Here is a 6,165-nt window from a genome sequence, read left to right on the forward strand (position 1 = left end):
AAATGTGTGTTGTATAGCTGGGATCCTCATGATCACAAATCTCGGCTTAACTGTTTGAATTTGTTTGAATTTCGTTAACTTGAGTTTGTTTGAGTTTGTTTGGTTTTAGTTGGCTTGACTTGTTTTGACTAAGCTTTGCTTGGTTTCAGTGTTTAATTTTACTTAACTTCATTTGAATTTAATTAATTTTAATGGCTAGTCTTTGTCTCTGTATTGATATGACATGGGCTGACAAAATTTGAGTTGAACTAATGTGGCTTTGCTCAACATGACTTAGTTTGACTTGATGTGATTCAAGTTAATTCAAGATCATTTAACTGGACTTGACAACAGAAGTCCATTTCAAACCCAGGTCAGTGAGCCAAAAAGGGAACATGGGACATCTTCTCTGAACAAATGTTGTTTACTTTGATGAAGACAGAATAACACATGGTTGCTTTGCACCTGAGACCTTCTGCATGAATGCACACGCACACACACACACACAGACACAAACCCGTTTGTGACTCAGCATCCTTGCGTCAATACTGCCCTCAGCACCAGCGCGGTCTGCCTGTTAACCTGAACGTCTGGTCGTGACTGACGCTGGAGGGAGAGAATAAAGGAAAGTGGTGATGAGATTAGCAGAGATGTTGACGCCTGAAAAGAGAGGCAATTACCCAAGCTGTGATTATGAAGGTTTGTGAAATAGATGCTGTTGATTCAGACACACGGACAAGGGAGCAGGAAAACAAACTAATATAGACCAACGAGGAAAACTGAAAGAAAGAAACCAATTCTCATGCTCAAATTTACTTTCTCAAATTCATGCAAAATCACACACAGCATATTTCTGTCATTGTGTTTGTTAAAACCTTACATTTACAGTACAATGTTAATTTCCTTATTATGGGCTTCTAACTGTTACCCCGAACACCAAATTGCAAAGGTAAAATACAATAATTCATTGACATGTGATACACTGAATGGGAATGGGAAAAGTCTTTTGGCTACCAGATTCTTTCAACACTTTACTGTGATGTTAAATTCATATGATTTAAGAATGAAGACCTACGGTATATTCTGTCTGCATTTTTAGCTTTAGGATACCAGGCTAAAAATGATCCTTTATGTGTTTATGCTTTCATTGTGTCCGAGAAGGACATCTGATCATGTAGCTGGTGGTCATAAACTTTCCACCTCCATGAGGAAAATATTTTCTCTGTAAGGCTGAAGAATGGAGAGGATGGTGGAAGGAGAAGAGACACCATCTAGGAATGGACTGTAAACCTCTGCGTTACTGGAAGAGATGGTGAAATTACAAAACCTTCTGGATTCAAATTCAAAATCAGCTTTATTTGCATGAATGTATAACAAAGCAATGAAACGTGATCCATAGTTTAATTGACACTGACTGTTGTGTTGACTATGAGAAGAATTTTGAAAAAGTAAACTCAGTATTGAGTATTGAGTGTGTCACCAATGCTAGATTACATTTGTAAGACTCATATTTGTGTGGAAAATGTATCGGCTATAAAAACAAATTTTCTATGGGATAATAAAGACTTCAAATTCTCAAAAGAATCAAGGCAATTGCAAACAAAATGCAGAGGTGTTTTGTGCGTGTGTGTGTGTGTGTGTGTGTGTGTGTGTGTACTTCACATCTCCTTCCTCTGTGCTCCTTTAAACCTCACAAACAATAGAGAAAGACAAACACAAGTAAACAGTGAATGTTTGATCCCAGTGCACCACCCAGTGTGTGCCTGTGTGAGCCTCCATGCACATGTGTGATCAGTACATCCCAGGAAGCATCTGACCACCGCTCCGTGTGGATGTTTCAGTGAGAGAGAGTGTGTGTGTGTCTGTTTATATAGGGGGAAGTGAAAATCAGAGCTCACACCTGTCAGTGTTCCCTGTATTGTGGATATAGCCTGTTTGTTGAACTGCAGCCAATGCTCTGCCTGGTTTCCTCCCACACGGCTTTTATCAGTGTGGGAAAGAGAGAAAATAGTAAAAGGAAGATGGAGGGAAAAGGAGGTCGTTGGCATTGTGATTTTGTCTACTTGGTGTCACAGCTGTGGAGAAGATCTGTGTGTTACATACAAAAAAAAGGTTCTATTAAGACCTTTACCAGCTGCATCATCAGTGATGCTTACGTATTAATGCATCACTAATTATAATCCAGTAATATAATATATTATTATTCTGAAATGGGCCATTCCACACAATGAGTACTTAGTACCTGGTACTTTATGTATATTTTGATGCTAATACTTTTGTATTTTGGTATTGCTAATGTTACTAATGTTACTGTAAAATATCTGAGTACTTCTTCCGCCACTGGTGATGATGGACAGGTATCATACATTTGGTTTATCTGAGTTTATTTGCCAAAGGATATTACCTACGGGGTAGATGAGAGTGACCGAAACTCAACTTTATAATAAATGTTTTTCTGAATGGAAACATGAGCCGCTTTGAGCTCATAAAGAGGCTCCGAAAAAGCCACAGTGTCACTTTTCAATGTTAAACATGAAGGCAGAAAATTGTCATGTGTATCCTCTGCTGCGCTCTGAGGAATGACACACTGTTTACTCATTTCACACAAAGGAGCTTGACATTTACAGGGCCTGTATCTGGTTTAAAGGTTGGTTTTGGTTGTTTTCTTCTGATAATAGAGGAGGCTTGTGAGTAAGAGGAAACTCTGTGTACTGGCATTCAGACCAATAACCGTGTTTAATAAAAATGTGATATTGTTGTGTCGTTCCCATCCACGTCTGAACGACCCGATCCCATGCTAAAATGGCATGCAGCCATTATTAAAATAAATACATCTGTGTCTGTGTGTGTCAAGTCAACTGTAAGACAGCCAGGTCTACTGAGGATAAAGATTTTTAGATTAACAAACAATGAAAACAAGGAAATAATAACTTTTGGGTGCTTTTACTTTGAATGTCAGCCAACATCTTACTAGAGACCACGTCTCCATTCAGTCTTATGGTAAGTTTCTAATTATTACATTGGCTTGCAAAAGTATTCATACCCTTGAACTTTTTCACGTTACAACCATAAACATAAATGTATTTTACATTTACATTTTACGATTTAATCTGATAGATCAACACAAAGTGGCGTATAATTGTGAAGTGGAAGGAAAATGATACATGGTTTTCAAACCTTTTTACAAAGAAAAATCTGAAAAGTGTGACATACAGAAGTATTCAGACCCCTTTACTCCGATACCCCTAAATAAAATCCAGTGCTACTAATTGCCTTCAGAAGTCACCTAATTATTAAATAGAGTCCACCTGTATGTAATCTCATCTCAGTATAAATTCAGCTGCAGTGTAAAGGCCTCAGAGGCTTGTTAGAGAACATTAGTGAACAAACAGCACCATGAAGACCAAGGAACAAACCAGGCAGGTCAGGGATAAAGTTTTGGAGAGGTTTAAAGCAGGGTTAGGTTATAAAAAAAATATCCCAAGCTTTGAACATCTCACGAAAGCACTGTAAAGTGCATGGCAAAACTGCAAACCTACCAAGAAATGGCCGTCCACCTAAACTCACAGGCCGGGCAAGGAGAGCACTGATAAGAGAAACAGTCCAGAGGCCCATGGTCACTCTGCAGAGATCCACAGCTCAGGTGGGAGAATCTGTCCACAGGACAATCAATAGTTGTGCACTACACAAATCTGGCCTTCATGGAAGAGTGGCATGAAGAAAGCCATTGTTAAAACAGAAGACATAAAGAGTCCTGTTTGTGGTTTACCAATAGCCATGTGGGGGACTTGGCAAACATGTGGAGGAGGGTGCTCTGCTCAGATGAGACCAAAAAGTTTTTGGCCTAAACACATGATGCTGTGAGTGGCCTGAACACACCATCCCCACCGTGAAACATGGGGGTGGCAGCATCATGCTGTGGGGTGTTCAGAGTTGATGGGAAGATGGATGGAGCCAAATACAGGGCAATCTTGGAAGAAAACCTGTTAGTCGTCAAAAGACTTGAGACTGGGGTGGAGGTTCACCTTCCAGCAGGACAGTAACCCAAAACATACAGCCAGAGCTACAATGGAATGGTTTAGATCAAAGCATGTTCATGTGTTAGAGTGGCCCAGTACAGAAAGTAAAGTACAGACCTACATCCTGTTTAGAAACTGTGGCAAGACTTGAAAATTGCTGTTCACAGACACTCTCCATCCAATCTGACTGAACTTGAGCTATTTTGCAAAGACGAACGGGGAAAAATTCCAGTCTCTAGATGTGCAAAGCTGGTAGAGACATACCCCAAAAGACTTGCAGCTCAGCTGTAATTGCAGCGAAGGGTAGTTCTACAAAGTATAGACTCAGGGGGGCTGAATAGATTTGCACGCCACATTTTTCAGATCTTTATTTGTGAATTAAAAAAAAAAAAAACATGTATTTTTTTCTTTCCACTTCACAATTATGCGCCACTTTGTGTTGGTCTATCACATGAAATACATTTACGTTTGTGGTTGTAAAATGAAAAAATGTGGACAAAGTCAAGGGGTACTTTTTCAAGCCACTGTAAGTATAACGTTGTAGGTCAACAGACTGGGAGCATGTGCTTGCCCTCATCTAACTCAAAACCTGCAGACTGTTGGGTTGTAGAGCATTGTTATTCTACTCACTCTAAGGAAGAGAACATTCTTTAGAGCACACGTGACCTCGCTGGCACTTCTCTGTTTGTAGTTTTGCGAGCACATGATGTTCACATGCAAGTGCTACTGAAACTGTTTCGTCATTAAAAACATTGTTGAACACCAAAGCACCAACCACCAGCCTTCAGGCATCATAGTAAAGCTTTTTTTCTTCACTGCACTCCAAACTGTCCAAATATTATTTCAATCTATGTGATTTTGCTTCTGTTTGATCAATGAGCCATGTTTTACTTGTACTTAGCAAGTGTTTTGTTTGTTTCAAAAACTGTGAACTGTAGAGAATATTTATGAAGAAGACTATGCTTTAAGCTATGCGATATGTTACGAATAAAAATTTGGTAGGTTTCGAAACCTTGTTGTCACTGAGTAATAATTTCTCAGTATAATAATCGATCATGTCATTCTTAATGTACACCAAGGAAATAATTCTGTTTCTAACATAGCACTTGATTTATACACCGATACATTATTTATACAGCCATAACATTATGACCACTGACAGGTGAAGTGAATAACAATGAGTATGTTATTATCTTGGCACTTCAGTGGGTGGGATATATTGGGCAGCAAGTGAACATTTTGTCCTCAAAGTTGATGTGTTAGTAGCAGGAAAACTGCGCAAGCGTAAGGATTTGAGCAACCAAAGGACCAAAGGACCAAACTGTGATGACTAGACAACTGGGTCAGAGCATCTCCAAGACTGCAGCTCTTGTGGGGTTTTCTTGTGGTCAGTACCTATCAAAAGAGGAGAACTAGCGACAGGGTCATGGGCCAAGGCTCACTGATGCACGTGGGGAGCGAAGGCTGGCCCATGTGGTCTGATCAAACAGACAAGTTCCTGTAGGTCAAATTGTTCAAAGAGTTGATGCCGGTTCTGATAGAAAGATGTCAGAACACAGAGTGCATCGCAGTTTATTGTGTTTGGGGATGCGTGGCTGCAGATCAGTCAGGGTGCCCATGGTGACCCCTGTCCACTGCCGAAAGCGCATACAATGGGCATGTGAGCATCAGAACTGGACCACGTAGGAGGAAGAAGGTGGGGTCTGATCAATAAAGTTTTCTATTACATCACGTTGATGGCCGAGTGCGTGTGCATCGCTTACCTGGGGAACACATGGCACCAGGATGCAATATGGGAAGCAGGCAAGCCGGCGGAGGCAGTGTGATGCTTTGGGCAGTGTACTGCTAGGAAACCTTGGGTCCTGACATTCATTCATGTGGATGTTACTTTGACACGTACCACCTACCCAAGCATTGTTGCCGACCATGGACAACCTTTCATGGAAACTGTATTCCCTGATGGCAGTGGCCTCTTTCAGCAAGATAATGCGCCCTATGACAAAGCAAAGATGGTTCAGGAACAGTTTGAGGAACACAACAGGTTGTTGACTTGACCTCCAAATTCCCCAGACCTCTATCCAGTCAAGCATCTGTGGGATGTGCTGGACAAACAAGGAGGCCCCACCTCGTAACTTACAGGACTTGAAGGATCCGCTGCTAACATCTT

The sequence above is a fragment of the Micropterus dolomieu genome, linkage group LG22, assembly GCF_021292245.1.
Source record: "Micropterus dolomieu isolate WLL.071019.BEF.003 ecotype Adirondacks linkage group LG22, ASM2129224v1, whole genome shotgun sequence".
Classification (NCBI taxonomy): Eukaryota; Metazoa; Chordata; class Actinopteri; order Centrarchiformes; family Centrarchidae; genus Micropterus; species Micropterus dolomieu.